This window comes from Gallus gallus, chromosome 9 (assembly GCF_016699485.2).
Source record: "Gallus gallus isolate bGalGal1 chromosome 9, bGalGal1.mat.broiler.GRCg7b, whole genome shotgun sequence".
Lineage (NCBI taxonomy): Eukaryota > Metazoa > Chordata > Aves > Galliformes > Phasianidae > Gallus > Gallus gallus.
Genome location: NC_052540.1, coordinates 21,549,663 through 21,567,077, shown reverse-complemented (window position 1 = coordinate 21,567,077; position 17,415 = coordinate 21,549,663). Strand labels below are relative to the sequence as shown.

The window sequence follows — 17,415 nt, the reverse complement described above, 5'->3', positions numbered from 1 at the left end:
TACATAACAAGTGCAAATTTCCCTCCTCTTCAATGAAAAGTACCAATCAGGCTGTGATGGCTGTGACATCTCTTAGGAGGGGAGAACAAAGAAACCGCTCAACTCTAAATAATCAAAGTCTGGCTTGTCAGAGTTGGGGTATGTGGCCTATTAAGCTTTATTGAGGGCACATTGTGAAAGCAGTGGTGCTTAAATAAGTGTACAAGCCCTTAAGTGATTAGTTATGCAAGTGGCACAGTGATCTTGTTAAAATGAAATTTTATTCAAAGAAAGCAGAGCTATCTCCAATAAAAGTATAATACAGCATAAAATCACACAGCGATTCTTTCCAAACTGAAAATGCCTTATTCCTGCTGCTGTGCTGTGTTTCTGGGGCGTTTAGTAGGAGGAATCCCAGGAGGATCTTATCCATGTGCATAAGTCCTCGCTGGGAGGGAGGGCAGAGGATGGAGCTGGACTCTTCTCATGGTGCCCAGTGATGAGAGGAGGCAGAAGAAATAGCCTGAAACCATATCCTTGAGTGATATGGTCTTGTGGGTGATGGGTTGATGGTTGGGCTAGGTGTTCTTAGTGATCTTTTCCAACCTTAATGATCCTATGAAATACAGGAAGTCCCATTTAAACATAAGAAAACACTTTGTGGTGAGGGTGATGGAAGGCTGGGGCAGGTTGCCCGGGGAGGCTATGGTTCCATTTTTGGAGATGATGCAGCCACCTGGGCATTGAACCCCAAGGGATCTGCTCACCTGCCGAACTGAGTGGTCTCCAACCCCTGTCCCCCTGCGATACACTATGAAGTATAATAACTACACTGAGACTGTGCAGCACATCTTGCTACACACCCTTTCTCACATGCAGGTTTTAATCTACTTTTTTTTTTATAGAGGACTTTTGTTTATCATTTCCTCTGTTACTCAGTTTTTCTCTCTGTTAGATGCAATCAGGTTTCCTGTCAGAAATGCAAGACAACAGTTTATCCAGAACTAAGTACTTCTTTTGTCCTCTTTTTGCTAAAGCTGGGGACTTTCCTTTCATCATTAGAGGTGTGGTGCTAGCAGGATTCCCTGGTCCTGTCAAAATCAGCAGGGCTGTTCTGTCACACAAGTCAGATAACAATGCAAGGTTGTTTTTTTAATAGAAACAGTGCAATATTTATATTTTCCTGTGAGACAGGTGGAAAGCACAAGGATTCTGTTCACTGTCTTTCTCCAGCATCACCACTGCACTCTGTTTCTCCATTAGGTCCTCTATATAGCAGTCCTCCAAACGTGTTTCTTCTGTTGTTTGCATGGCACTGAGCTCCCTGTTACCCCAGCTGAACGTTTCCAGGTTTCATGTATCAGTACAAATGCCAGCCTCACCCTCTTCCTTGAATCAAGGAGCAGACTTGCACCAGAGCTGACCCACAGTCCCCAGGGACAGTCCTCATCCCAAACAGGGGTGGTAGCACACGGACCTGCCACCCTCTGCAGGGCAACCCAGTGCCTCTGGAGGCAGCTGCTGCCTTTTATCAGTGAGTAAGCCGTAATTCTCAGGTACTTGCCCTCTTGCGAATAGTCATGTTATTTATCTCCATCTGCTGTGCTGTTTTTTTTTCCCCCTTCTCATTTGGCATCTCTGTTTGGTTCTTTATTTGACATCCTGGCTGCTGACATACCTTGTTTATCTGTCAGCCTGAAATGGCAAATACCAACCTCTGACTTATGGCTCCTCCTGCGGATGCTTGAAGTTAAGCTCAGGCTTCTTCTAACTTTCAGGGCTCTCCTGTATTACTCACAAGAAGCCTGCATGCTGTGAATTCTGTCATTTGCAGCTCTGTCATCGTTACTAATCCTTTAGTCCATAGACTTTTAAACTAGGCATTTTGCATGCAAACTGAGCTATGATGGTTATCTTCCATAATAAGCATTGGGTGTGCACCTAGGCTTTCCTTATGGATGCAGTGTTGTGTATTTCATCTGGTCTCCTCCTGCAAAGGGCACTCCAGTGTCATGCAGGTAAGACTTTATCCTCTGGATTTCTGCCTGATCAAAACCAAAGGAGTTAGTACCCTTATTTAAACAAGTCTTTTTTGTCTTGTAGTAAATTATTGCTGAGTACTTCTTCCTTCCAGAACGTTATAATACAGAAGAAATTCAGCTGTATCTCACAGCATTTCCTACAACCCAAGATAGCATCCTTGACAGGTCAGTAGCTGGGGGGCAAAACAGAATCAATTCCTTGGTGTTATTAAAAAAAAAAAAATTGTCTGCCCCAAGGACAGACTTCCTTACATTATCGCTAAGACTGTGGCAGCTGGGTCTATGGAGCTGTCAAGAGAAGAGCAGGGTTTCCAGGAGCATTGGCCCACTGTGTGACTGGGGCAGGTAGAGCAGAAAGGGCACTGTGGTGATGGCTTTAGTTGGCAAGACAAAAGAAAACAAAGCAGCTATGTGTGAGATGTCAAAAACCTGCTGAAGTCAATGGGTTGAAAACGGTACTCAGTCTTTCAATTTATCTTCAGTTTTTCTGGTATTATAGGACTGGTGTAAACATGCACTGATGGCATGTAGTTACTGAAGAAACTTGAGCAGGTCTAAACATGGCTGAACCGGCCTGTTTATAGCTTTTACTGATCAGGAGAGAGGTTGTTTTTGTTTCTTGGATGCTAGAATGTGTCTAAGGGTAGCCTTGACTCACTTGTGAGCCTACGCAATTTGACAAAGGCCCTATATTGGTTTTAGAGAGCCATAGTGAACTGAAAAGGATGCAAATATGTTTTATTTTGTATATCAAAACATTCATTTAAAAATTGCAATATAAATGCAGGCAACTAAGTATGAAAGCATTGGTCATTTCCTGTAAGATATCCACAAAGGCTGCAGTTCTCACATTTTTATCACACTGTACTATTTGTTATGTTATGTCTTCACTTGTTGATAAACAATTCCTGCTATTTCTGTAGTTGTGTCATCTAATTACCACCTTTTCTCACTCTTCCTTTACCAAGGAATTGAGATAGCAGACCAGACAGGGAGACACAGGTCCCTTTGGAGCAGGAGGTTGACTTGACCAAAGAGAAAAGGTCTCACAACCCTATGGAAACTTCTTCCTGCCATGAAGCTACAGGTCGGTAAAGCTCCCAACGTTCTCTTTAGCTGACATCATGTTAGTACCCCAATTCAGAAAGTGTACTGTCAACTTAAAGAGGTGAAAAGGAAAATGCTTCCTTCTGGGAAGACCAATTAGGCAGATAAATGGCACAGATGACTTCACTAATTTATGTTCCCTGTGATTGTTGTGATGAAACACAACACACATGCTGTTCCCTCTGTTCCTTAGAGCTTTGGGTAGTTTACTGTTTGAGGCTGTAAAAACACAATAGGGAATACCTTAACATATGCTGGAGCTAAACTGAACGAGAAAGAGCAGCAGCTGATCTGTGAAACATAAAATGCATCATCTTGAAGTATTTGTGTAAGGAAAAAAATAGCCATTTTGACTTCATGGTTTTCAAAACCTGTTGGAAAACTCTTCATCAGAGGTACTGCCTCTTAAATACGTAAATTACCATAGAAATATCTTTTGCTTCATTAAAACAGCTTCCCACTCGATGAGTTCATCTGCAAGGGCAGAACAGGATAGCAGTCAGACTGCCACTCCACTGACCACAGGGTTTCTCATTTATCCAGCATTTCTCTCAGTATTAGAGTAGGAAAAAAAAAAAAAAAAAAAAGAAACAATTCTGTAGCACTTACAGCTTTTCTCTAATAAAATGTCATTTTGCAAAACGTTTAAGTGTCCACTTCCATTCTGTTACCTCTCAGGATGTCCTCTGTAAGGATGAACTGAACACCTGAAACAAAGGTGCACTGAACTTGGGCAGGTGCTACCCAGGGAATTCAGCTTGGTAACTCTGGTTAAAATGCTACTGGAATGTTAAACTTACCATAAAGTCACTGCCAGTTTTAACATATTTTGGTAACAATAGGCAGATTTTGAAATTAGGATAGACGTTGGCTTAGCATGGGACTCTGATTAAGAAAGAGCTAGAAGCAAAGCTGAAATTGTTGAAATATTCCCTCCTTCTGCCAGAAGGAGCCTAATTATTGGAAATCTCAAATCAGTCTCTGATTCACAGAGAATTTACAGGCTGAATTTTTGTTTCAGTATTTCAAGACATTGAGGTAATTTTTGTGTCCATTTTAAAATGGCTATTTGAGTCAAGTTGTTTGAGTTTTATCTATTTTTATGGCCATGGTGTTTCATTTGCATTTAGGCAAAGTGCAATTAATGATTAGGAATCTTTTTAAAAATGGTACCAAGTGTGATTTTTATTTTTAGAGATTCATTACCTTAATTTCTTTCGTTCTTGAGATATGGTAGCCTTAGTTTGTGTTTTACTTGCTATGGTTATACTAAGAAGGCTAGACCGGAATTATACATTGCTCTGCTTGTTTAACATTGACTCAGTTGCTTGCATTGGTCAGCAGATGACACTTGGAGATCATTTTTCCTCATTGTGATTCTTAATTATAGAATCACAGAATCATAGAATGGCCTGCTTTGAAAAGGGCCGCAATGCTCATCCAGTTCCAACCCCCTGCTATGTGCAGGGTCGCCAACCAGCAGACCGGGCTGCCCAGAGCCACATCCAGCCTGGCCTTGAATGCCTGCAGGAATGGGGTACCCACAGCCTCCTTGGGCAACCTGTTCAGTGCGTCACCACCCTCTGCGTGAAAAACTTCCTCCTAATATCCAACCTAAACCTCTCTGTCTCAATTTAAAACCATTCCCCCTTGAGTTGCAGAGTTTCTTGCTCTTTCAGAGTATATTCATTTTAATTAATTATTTTTCTTTATTACAACTACATGGTTGTAGTTTTTAGTAAAGGTCTAAAGTGAGTCATCTGTTTCTAGCATTTGGTTCTGTATTATGAAATCTACAGAATCATCTGTTCCACTGAAGTTTATAATTTGGTGTACACAAAGTTTCTCATATCAATAAATACTTCAGGTTTTGAAATAGAGATGAATTTTCTATAAAAATGTTAATATATTTCAGCATTCTTACAACAGTCATTATTTTGAAAAAGTGTCCTCAAAATTTAGTTTAGGTTACGATTTCTGAAAAAAGAAAAAGACATTATGATGAGAAATGCTCCCTTACAGCCATATCTGTGTCTTAGAGCATCGTAATTACATGAATTGCACGCAGTTACATGGGACATAGCTGGAGATGGATTTTTACTAGAAGAAAATGATAAAAAACCAATATCAGTAACACTGCAGAGTTGTTTATTTGGTAGACTGATGTTGTCTGTTTTATGCCCTGTGTTTCTTTAGAAGAACATAGTCTATGCGTTTATGGCTGGTGGTTCTCGGATATAAATTTGCTCTGTCCTAAAAACTGGGCTATGTTCCAAAACGTGCCCAGGAGCCTGAACCCCATGACATGGGATGGAAGGGAAGACACTGGGTTGTGTGATCTTCAGAAGCTCTCCCAGGGGATCGGACAGGCTGGATAATCACATGGGGTTGTCATGGTTGTCATACTTGTCTAAAAGCTGCTTTGCCCAGCACCACATTACCTCGTTCCTCGATGCTGTAGTCACCCCCTGATAGCAGGTGGAATGCAAAGTTCCCTCTGACACTGCAGGATCCTTCAGCCTTCAAAAACATAATGCCAGCCTGATGCACCATTAGGGAGAAAAGGGCATTTATCTGACAGCTGACGGTAGGAGCAGGGAGCATTGTGTGCAGGGCTGGTGTGCATCCCTGCATAGGAGTGATGGCAAACCGCATCAGTAACAAACAGATCGCAAGCAAACAGCTCCAGCAGGGAAGAGCAGAGAGAGCAAACCTCATCAGCACCAAACAGCTCCTGCACATCGCAAAGCTGCGGCGATAGCAAAGCTCTCTTCTGCTTTGAGGGGCCGGGTGAGGATTCGCTTTTATTTCTTCCAGATGTTTACTTCAGAAAACCTTTCTAGCCTGAAAATGAGAACAGCCTCACTTATCAAACTGCTAGGTATGGGGCAGTCATTTAAATTTTACTAGAGGAAAAAGCGGATAGATTTTGACTTTGAAGCTATAGGGGGAAATGGAAAAGAACACTTGTCAGACACCTGTAGTTCGAAACCACTTACATGTTCTCACTGTCTGAGCTGTTGCTGCATAAGTTATCCTCATTTGCAATTCATCAGCCCCCCTCAACTCATGCATAAGCAGTTACCTTCCATTTAGACACCACAGGGGTGTTATCACCAAAAGGGTGAAGTCAGCTCAGAGAATCACTTGAGTTAATGCAGAAATGAGGGCAATATATTAATATAGCAACAGGACACCTAGCCTTTTATACTTAAAGCCATGAGCCTAGAGTTATAGGTATAAAGGATACTTACTGAGGATCAATGCACCTTTGTTAAAGAATAAAATGAATCTTGAAACAGTCAACTTGCATTTGAATTGGGTACAGCACCCAAAGTACAGAGGGTTCGGTGCTTTCTAAAGGAGCACTGAAGTCACGAAGACTATAGGGAGTTGGATTTGGGGAATGCTAATGCATATTTAAAGTAGGTTCCTTTTCCCTCCCTTGTGACAGTTGTTTTTGAAGGGTATGTTACTTAAAACAATGTAACTACAGTATAAGCAGCTATAGGGTGACACTGGAAGGTGTCCTGCCCTGCCCCTTTCCTTCAGCTCTAGGTCTTGGGTGCCTACCATTGGAATTTCCAACCTTTCTCTGGAGAGGGGAAGAGAAGTTAAACAGAAACAGAGATTTCAGCAGTACAGAATATCATGTAACGTTTATTTACTGTTTAATTTTTGACTGTGATAGTTTGGGCCCTTTGTCTTTATGCTGGAGCTTGGCATTTAGCGCTCGTGGGAGTCTTTAGGGTATCAGGGCATTAAGAAACACTTCTGCTGAAACTCGTCAAGGGGAAATAATATCTGCAATTGCTCAGCTTCCTGATTAAAGAAACCCAAACTGTAACAGTATCTAAGCAAGAGCAATGTTTTCTCAAGCATGATTAGTAATACTTTAATTCAACACAGCAACAGAAAATGGATTTTATTGCTCTCTATGTTATGGATCATGAATTTAACTGAGCTAAGTAGACAAAGGACAGCAAAATAATATGAATTTAGTGAGATGTCCACATTTCCTTCTGTTTTTCAATAACTTTTTTTTTTTTTACTGTGCTTATTCAGCTTTTCGCATAACTCCAAAGCCCTAAGGATAACCAAAAAATAGCCAAATGCTCACCTGCTCTATTTACCTTGCTGCCCTGACCAATATTTTACTCACCTTCTCTCATAGGTTTCTGGTAGATTTTTTTCTTCTGGATTTATTTCAGCCATACTGAGAAGAATGTCAGTTTTTGGAACCTAACAGAACGTGACTGCTTGGTAGCTGTGTTAAGCAGTGTTTTCTATCAGCTGGAAACAATCATTACTGTTATGTATTTTGAACAGTGTTTGAAATACCCATTGGGATGTCTATTGAATGGATTGTATTAGGGGCTCTTCCTGCTCCAGAAAACTTCTCTCATTTTATCAGTATTAGAAATGAAAGCTGATGTGCATAGAGCTGCTCTAACTTAAGTGGTCAGGGCTGAACTAGGAATGCAAACTGTCTTTTGTAACAGTAAACAGTCTTCAGTCATTTATGTATGCCCAAGGAGGCTGTGGGTACCCCATCCCTGGAGGCATTCAAGGCCAGGCTGGATGTGGCTCTGGGTAGCCTGGTCTGCTCGTTGGTGACCCTGCAGGGCAGTTGAAACTAGATGATCATTGTGGTCCTTTTCAACCTAAGCCATTCTATGGTTCTATGATTGTGAGAGAATTGACCACTCCAAACTATTTGCACTGAGTTGGTTTCAATATCAGGTAATGACTTTCTAGATTTAAAATCATGACTAGCATCTCATGTCAGTGCAAATACAACTCTAAGACATTTGGGTACAAGTAAATTCTGTGTTTTCTGCAGCCTAAGGCTTTGTCTGCTCTATTAGATTTTTCACCCAAATCACCACGCTTCCAAAAAGAGGAAAACCTCTGTACTGAGCTGAGATGTGTGATAAGATGGGGCTGATGCGGATAACATCGGGGCTCTAGGTAAGTATCTCAGGTAAGTATCTCACTTCTAGATGGGAATCTGCTGTTGTAGTAAGAGAAAATCACCACGGTCTGCTGCCTGGTCACCTTCCTGCAGCCTTCCTTGATGGGGAAAAGGCTATGTGCACTTGGGGAATTACTTGTTTGTGTGTGAAACCTTCGCCAGATTGCCAAAATGGGACTAGGCTGGCCATGCTGTAAATATGAAGTAGGTCTGGTGGACAGAGCAGCAGCGATGGATGTGTAGAGAACAGGTCACTTGGCCACAAGTCAGGTTTTCAGTCTAGCCAGCCAGTTAAGGCAAACCCTTAGCATTTGGCTGAGACTGATGGAAAAAATCTTCCTTAGAAGTGATAAGCCTGAGATTTTTACATAGGCTGTTATCTGTTCAAGTCCTCCTGTGTTTTTCTCCAGTAATTACTTTTCTCTAGCTGTTACCTCGATAAAAGGCCTGTAGATCCCATATAGGATAGGAAGGCACACAAATTACTCACGCTTTGAAAGGAAAGTAACTAATTCCAAAGCTAATGATACATGCTGAGTTTCTCCAATCCCTACACTTAATTTGAACATGAGTAAAAGATACTCCACCTGGATTTTTAAATGCCCCTGAGGTACCCACACGGAAAAAGTTGTCTCTGAAAAAGGTTTCTGCCTATCCCAAAGTAAAGATAAACTAATTTAACCCACAGCACCGGTTTCAACAGTAGAGATCAAAGGAGCTGAAGGATAATTTTATAATGGAGAAAAAACAAGCTTTAATTTTCTTCATGCTCCGAGACAGCTTTGCTTCAAGTGTTCCTGTGAAAACAGCTCTTACCCGGCAATAATATTGCTAGTGATGAAATTAACGCTGCACAAAATTCCAGAGAAATGGGGAAATGGCACAGATTTATATCGGCCTGTGGGGTCTCCACTGGCACTAAAATGAGTTACTCTTGTATTTCATAACGTATATTGCAGCGTGTTTTACATATGTTTCCATAAGAGAGAAATGCTGTTGCAAAAATTAACAGCCTACGTTAAAAAATCTATTTAAACAAGGAAAATTTTATTTTGCTACGTTTATTGCCTTGCCTCTATTTTGCAATAGAAAGTTGAGATGTTAACACTGCTGTTGCAAATTAGTTCAGGTGATCTGCAGATCTTTTCAGGATGAGTTCTCTGGCAGATTAAAGAAAAGCGAATTTTGTAGGACAAGCAACCATTCTTGCCCTTTAAATGCTGAGCATCCCATACAGGACCACAGGCACAAAAGGCACATAATGAAGTCCTGTAGCCGTGAAAACAACAGCACAAAAAGGAGCTTTCTCTCCCAGTTTAATTTTCCATAGTTACAGAAATGAGGCTACCAGCTGCTTGAATTACAACGTGCAGTGACACAGTAATGAGAAAGTTAATCTCTTTAAGTAGCTATCATATTCTGATTTTCCATTGGTAACTCCTTGCTTGGTTTTCCCATTTACCTGTAAATCTGCATCTAAATGCAAGAGCAATGTTCTCAGTACAGGTGGGGAGAGCAGAACACCTGCGGGCAGCTGCAAAGAAGATATCTATGCAGAAAAGGCGCTTGTGCAATGCATATATATGTGTGTTTTATAAAATTATATGAGGACCACCAAGTGCAAACTGAAGGAAGCATGCTGTTTTCATCGTGCTCCATCTACTTTTCAGCTTGAGTTAAAAAAAATAATGCTGTTAGGTGTATCAGTTCACAGGTATGGTATGGTCTGAGCTTGGGAGGTGCAAGGACTCAATAGTATATGGCCCATGGCCATTGCATGCTGGAGAGGTGTCTGGAGCCCCAGGGACGTTTCAGGGACTCTTGAGTGGGAGATCAGTCGTGTGCAACCTCTCAGGTTTTCAACCAAGTCAGCTCCCTGAGTTGCCTTTTCTATGAATATTTTCTGGAAAAGCAATGGGTTTGCAAACCTCTGAAGGGCATCTCAGAGTTCTGAAGCTTTCTGTTATGGAAATAGGTGAGAGCCCACTGAGAATGGAGGGCTTTTTCCTGTAGTGTTTAAATATGGAAAGGACCAGAACTCCTTGAGGGAAGGAAAAGACATTTTGTGTTATCTGTCCCTGAATGCCTAGAGTTAAAAGTGGCTTTTCTTTCTCAGCTTGGCTTAAATAATTGGGTATTACTTCACTTGGGCCTTCTGTAAACAAATCAATATGCAACTGAATGAAACTTTGTAAAGATATCGTTCTCTCCTCTCTCCATTCTTTCCCTTCTTTCCTCGCTCCCTCTTTCCCAACAGCTCTGGTACATGGGTCATAGGACTGTCTTCTGGGCACGCCGAGCACTGCAACATCCAACAACACGTAGAAGGGCTTATTGGACAAAATGCTGCCTCTGTCTCCCACAACTGGCCTTGACATAAAACCAGCATGAAAGAGGACTCTATAATTGACTGCATTCACATCTCCTCTGTAGTCTGAACTGAGGTGTTCAGTGGATGATTCACATCTGTCAAAGAGCATCTAGAGAGATGGAGTTCAGTCGTTACACAAACAAGAAGCAAGTATTTTTGCACAGATTCAAATCTTATATTTATTTCCATTTTAATTGAAGTGTTTCTTGCTTATGTAATGCATTTTTTTTTTAGCTTGAAGGAGTTACTTTGTAAAAGTCAACTTTTGTTTCAAAAATTCATCAAGTGAATCTGAAACTGGGTCAAACTTCAGCATTAGTGTTGGTTTTTATGCCTTCTTGCGATGAGATTATTCAGTTTATATGAGTTCTGGTGGCACACTGGGCTTGGTGCTTCTGCCACAAATGTTAGGACATTCCTGGTGTACAAAATGTTGCCCTGCTCCTGCTTTCCCCAAGCAGTTCCCCAGTGTGGGAAATGGCCCCTGGCCATGGTAGAAGCTATTGAGGAAAATACCATAGTATGTTGTGATGTCAGTACTTAAGATATCTCAGTCTGGGGACGTCAGCTCATTTAAAAGGGTTTGGGGCAACTGCCTCCAAAAGCCTGGGCTTCTGTTCCTTTCCCTCACCCTGCAACAGGACCTCTGTTCCCTGTGTGGATTCCCTTACAGGGAAATACAGCCACTGCAGATGCTCGGATGAGGATGGCTCTTGTGTATGCAGGTCACTGCTCATTTAGACTACATTTTCTAAAATGTTGTTTTGGGAATATTTGACCTTTGGGTGAAAGACAATTGGATTAACTGCTTTCAGATGTATTGTGTGCCCAACTCCTCTAGCACAAAAAACGTTAACCCCCTACTCCCCGAGCTTTGGCAAAATGATCAATTATTGCTAAGAGTTTTCAAAGGACACGCAGTGCCACGTAAGGTCATTCTCAATAAATGTGTTTTAAAAAGAAGAATCATCTTTGTACAAATGTCAAAAATCACATCAAATTTTGAGGCACAATTTAAAGGAGCAAAGCGAGGAATCGAAGCTTCTCTTATAGATAATGGGAGAGGGGAGAGCATATCTGGGAGGCAATTAGTAGCAATTCTGAGTGCTCAGTGGCTTCAATCAAATTGTTTGACTACTGCTCCATTCTTCATTTCTATCTTCAAAGCTACTTTTGGTTACCATACATCAGGCCCATGGATGCTTCTTTATAGTTTTGAAGGTAGAACAGTAGTGGTGTATGTCCATGTATATCCAGAATTCAAATGCAAGATTTTGTCTATATCTGAAGTGTTATGGGCTGGGGAGAAGGTGTAAAATATTGTGAAAAATTGTTACTCTTCTGCTAGAAAACCTTTGGGGCACCGTAATTATAGTTCTGAGTGCCATTTCTACATAGCAGAAATGGGTACACCTGGTAGGAGTGAAGTGAACCGTGTGATGCTCCTGCATTTTCTGGGTTCTTGTGTGAAATCTGGGGTGCTCTGCACAGCGGTTTTAATCCTGCAGTGCTTATGAATGCAGCCATGAGCTGTTCTGCTCTCGGTGGCTCACAAATATCATTCTAAATATCCATTCATAAAATAGGACCATCTTCAACGTTTTAACTGGCTTTAATGTGACACTTTTTGCAGTCCTTAGCAAACAGCTTTCGACCATAAATGCCCAGAAGCAAGGATTATGAAAAACACTACAATGGAAAGCCTGCAGCTGTATCTATTGTTTTGGGCCATAGATGTCAAGTGTGGAGGTGTTGGGTCTGATAAAACCACTTCTTTGTCATTTCTCTGTTTTAGTGTTATAACACCCTTGAGAACTGAGAACTTGGTGGATGCATTATGGATTTATGTAAATGCCATACCTCAAAATGGCTCCTGTTCTCTGGAATAGTGGAAAACTATTTCTAAGCTGTTGGTGCAATGCACTGCCAAGGAAAGCGATGGGAAACGCAGCTTCTGCTGAATTAATTTGGAGTAGTTCTCAACAAGTTTTGAAGCTGACTTTTAAGAAATTGTTCTCAAAAGCGTTTCTTTGAAATTCTGGGCAAGCAGTTTTAATGATGGTATCTAATGTTATTTTTTTTTCCCATGTGCTGCAGCCTCAGAATGTTCCAACACAGCTCCCTGTTGGGCTGTCCATGGCAGTGAGCAGTGTGAGCCTGCCCTTGTGCCAGCACAGCTGAGTCAGCACAGGGAGGGCTGTGAGGTCATCTCTTGACAGTTTGACTTCAATTCACTCAATTACTTGATTATTTGTAATTTAAAAGTAATTGATTTAAACATCCTACAGCACTCTCGTGCAATATATGCACTCTCTAGTTCACTAGGAACCCCTCATTCCTATGCTTGATAATATTCTTTATGTATATTTTAGCCTACATGTCAGATGAGTTTTGCCAACCATTAGGGATTACCCAGTGCTTCCCAGCTGCCCTCTCTTGATGTGAGGCACTCTGCAAGATAACTCCTAATTTCCAACCCAAGAATAAAGTAACCATGCTTACCTCTCTCCCCATCTCTCCATCCTTCCCTGCCTCCAGATTTAACAAAGCCCCAGCACAGACAGCTGAAGTGCTCACTGGCTTTATTCTTTGGCTGTGCTCAGAGTTTTTGCAGCAGGCTCTAAACTGTAGGAGCTGGAGTGGCTGCACACAGCCTGCAGTGAGGATCCCTATGCAGCCTTTCTTCATGGAGCCTTTGCTGGTATCTGCTGCCTGCTGGCCTTAGTTCCTGCTGCTTCTTCTTGTCCTGTCTGCAAAGCTCTGTGTCTGCGAAGAGGTAGTGAAGTTTTCTTTTTCCATTTTATTTCCTCCTTTAGCAGCCAGATACGAACTACAAATGCACAGTGGTTTCTGCTCTAGATTTTTAGTGAAGTGGGGCACTTCACCTGAGTGGACTTGGAATAGACTTGTGGATGATCCACATAAAACCACTAATATTTGTGCTTTTCCATGTTAGCTTTTGTTGGGGGAGCAGGGAAGTGCGATGCTACAGGTGAGCAGTGCAGCAGAGCATCTCTCCAGCTAACCTTTGGGTAGTCCTGTTGAGCAAGCCAAGCCTGTGGGATGCCTGTCTGCGAGAGCAGTTGCTTGTTTGCTGTGAGTTCATCTTCTATTCTGCACGTTACTTCTTGCTCTGTATCAGTAACACCCAGGATTGCTTTGGGCCAGCGGAAGAGACTTCCGCTGCAAAGTACACACACACACACAAATGCATGAAGAATTGCAATGACAAGGTTGTGTTCCTTGCTGGCTGGTGATAAAGAGGCACAGAGACACTGACCAAGCAGTCCCTTGGGGCATTTAGGAACATCTTTCCGCATGTCTTAAAATCTATTTGGTTTGTCATTAGTTTATTTTTCATTATTGTCTATAGTGGTTCTTAAATATCTTAAGAAATAAAAAGTAATCATTGGTGGAAGAAAGAGGCAAGATGGGTTGCTAAAATGTGAAAGCTAAAAAAAGTGGGGATCTATCTGCTGTCGTTGCTCATTTTAGTACTTCCTACATCACTAGATGCTGTGACTGAAGTAACTAGGAGCAGTTAGAAGTAAATTGGCGTAAACACATTCACTCTAAAGGATGGATTTTAATTGCATTCATCTATTGAAATTTTACTGTCTAATCTAAAAGCAGGCTGTCCCTTTGTGGTCCCTAATTTGTTTCTCGTTGCCATTCTGTGGATCTGAGGATGCACCCCTTGTGGTCAGGCTGGTGGTGCTGAGCTGAGCACTCACCTTATTCAAAGACAAATTAAAGCTTAGCAGGTTGCATCAGGTATGAACTTTCCAAAACAAGGAGGGCTTACAGCACAAAGCAGCATTTTGGTCTGTGGGTACCTGAAGGTAAGCTGAGATCTGGTATTGGTGCAATGTTTTACTAAGTATGGGCCTCTGGCTCCAGCCCTGGAAGCATTTCAAAGGCAAGTTAGCATTTGCTGTCTCTTCAGAGGATGGCAAGAAAGGGAAGACTATTGCTTCTTTCATGGGGGGAAAGAAATAAATGTGGCTTTAGAAATAGTTTGAAGTGATTTCACTAAAGTGCAGCCAACAGCTGAAAAGACCAGAGTTGTGTTCTCTGGTTTCCCCAACCCGTCTGGCATTTGTTGCACAGCTTTCTGATGTGAAGCTGATAGGAAAGCCGCCCTGCTCCCCTGCAGTTGAGGCCGCTTGTGCATATCTGATAAATGCATATTGGTAGGCAGCATTCAGCTAATGTAGGAATCCATTTATAGAGTCAGATCAGCATTCCTTCTGCTGTATTCCTCTACTCATAGAGCAGGGCTGCAGAGCATGCTTCTCTTTTGCCTGTTTTCCAGATCATTGGGGTGATCAGTTTCTATAAATGAAAACCTTCTCCTTTTATTGTGCCACTGGTTTAAATGACTCTGATATCTGAGAGAGAAAACGTAGTTCTCAGGTTCCTGGAGCCACGTTAGCCCCGTGAGTGTAGCTGTCATTAACCCTGTAGTCCACGTGGCAATGCTCTCCAAACAAGGTCAGTGCACTCCCAGCTAATTCTGGATAACTTTTACCTGCTCAGAAACCAGAGCCTCAGCGTCTCCTCTTGTCCTTTGCCTTCGATATGTTCCCATTTACCCTCTGGATGTTCCCCAACAGGCCTGAAGGATGCTGCTCCCAGCTGCTCTGGGGGTTGCAGAACTGCCATGGAGGATGGAAGGGTCTCACTCAGTGCCTCTCCTCCTGCTGTCTCCCTCAGCAGCTGTTCCATGAAGCCCCTGGAAGGAGCTCGGCTTGTTCTTAAAGAGATTCATTTTTAATTTGCAGCTCTTGAAGCAATACTTGCTCTGCCAGGTAAAATAACAGGACTTTAACACAGAACGCGGTTACTTTACGACAGCTGCAATACAAAGTGAGACAATGTATTCTAGGTCATTCTTTCAGTCTTTTTTTTTTTTCTCCAGTGTAATTATTTTCCATGGGTACCCTCACACAATGTTTTTTTGGAAAAAACCCTTTTGAGAATAAGCGATAAATATTCGTAGCAGTCATAACGATGATGAACTCTTCACTGCTGGTGTCAGCCTGATCACCATTGAGAACAGAGATTTTAATAGCAGGCTCATTTTAATACATCTTCCTTTTTCTTTGAAATGTGAAACGTGGATGTTGACTGCTGCAGTCTCCAAACAGAAGGCAAGTTTGTGCCGGCTCTTTCCTGCAGTGCTTACTGCCCGTGACAGCTCAGTTATATACCAAAGCTCCTTCTGGTGGAGTTCATTGCTTTGACAAAACTGTTTATGGCTCATAGAGGAGCTACACGAATTTTTAATCATGATGTCTGAGTGTGGTTCTAAGCCAGATATACGAAGAGGTTGGTTTGATCACTCTTGTTGTCTGTAGTTGGATCTGTTCACCTTGGGTTCTTCTTGTGTCTCTTTGGGACTGGCTGCTGTTGAACGTCCTTTGCCATCATTGTTATTCGGTGGTGTATGGGAGGAGCAGCAGACAGGGGCTGTGTGCTGCTGTACTCTGCCTTTGAAAAGGACAATGTAACGTTTGGACCAGCTCCATCTTATTTTCCTCTGGATAAGCTCTCGCATTATATGCAAGCATAAAACTATGGTGGTGGATATTATACTGTAAAAGAAGAAATGCAATGCACTAAGAGATTTGTAGCAGCAGGTACTTTGGCTCTGAAAGAACGTCTGAATGGCCTGTAACACGAGGGGCAAGACAGCCCATGCCTCTGTAAAATACGTGCTATTGCTCTATTTTGTTTTGCTCAGAAATGCTGTGGCTGCTTTCCTTGTTGTTGTGGTTTATGCAACTGCTGCACTATATTCTGTGAGCCAGTACCTTGCTGAAAGACCAGAGTCTGGATCTGTGGTGTTACAGCCTCCAGGAGAAAATTGCTCCTGCTGATAATGATCTCCAAATCCTTCTCAGATGGTCTCATATGTGAGCATCTCTGCTGTGTTACGTTGCTCTGGGAGTTTTTCAGCCTGGATTGTTGTCATAGAATCATAGAATCGCTAAGGTTGGAAAAGACCCACAGGATCATCCAGTCCAACCATTCGCCCTTCACCAATGGTTCTCGCTAAACCATGTCCCTCAACACAACATCCAAACACTCTTTGAACACCACCAGAGTCGATGACTCCACCACCTCTCTGGGCAGCCCATTCCAGTGCCTGACCACCCTTTCAGAGAAGAAGTATTTCCTAACGTCCAGCCTGAATCTTCCCTGGCGCAGCTTGAAGCCATTCCCTCTAGTCCTATCACTAGTCACACGAGATAAGAGGCTGACCCCCAGCTCACTACAACCTCCTTTCAGGTAGTTAGAGCAATAAGGTCTCCCCTGAGCCTCCTCTTCTCTAGACTGAACAATCCTAGCAGTTGCAGTGGCAAAGAGGAGGGAAAACTGAAGCATCTCTTTTTTTGCCTGTGATGCCTCATAAATTTCATTTAGTCAATTAAAATAATAGTTTTCATGTTTTTGTGTAGGGAATACCCATCAGCAGCTAATTTCTGCTAACCTCATGAAGCTTTTCACTTCAGAGTAAAGCAGCATTGCTTCCTGCCCCGTCATATCAAATGCTGAGGGCAAATTATTGCCACCATGCGTCTTTATTGGTAACTGCTGTGATTGAATATGAATCCCAGCTTCTGCATGGGGAGTGATGCATGTGCCACAAGGCTCCACCCTCTGTATCCCACACATCTTTGCAAAGTGTCCACCCAGCCCCGAATGCTCTCCTTCATCCTCCTGAGAGCTTCCCTGCCTTGCCACTGATTTATTTCAGTCAGAGTGCGCTATGTGATTCCTTGGTCTTTGTGTTTAAATAATTGATTGTTATTTTATGGGAAAGTCTTTCCTCTAGCTCTTTCATAAAATATTAGCTTTAAAAGATTAAGTTTTACCCCGTGTGTCAATTATAAAATGATGATTTTCAAAGCACAGCAGTTATAAGCATAAATTTT

General features: G+C 42.1%; 1 long non-coding RNA gene across 1 annotated transcript in view; it reads left to right on the top strand.

The window, feature by feature from the left end:
• The window catches only part of LOC107054138, a 91,576-nt gene extending 75,008 nt beyond the window's left edge, over positions 1-16,568 (top strand). The window contains exons 4-7 of the long non-coding RNA XR_005862357.2: positions 2,114-2,186; positions 2,990-3,108; positions 7,972-8,099; positions 10,361-16,568. This is a non-coding gene — a long non-coding RNA (uncharacterized LOC107054138). The remainder of the gene's footprint in view (positions 1-2,113; positions 2,187-2,989; positions 3,109-7,971; positions 8,100-10,360) is intronic.
• Positions 16,569-17,415: the final 847 nt, after the last annotated feature.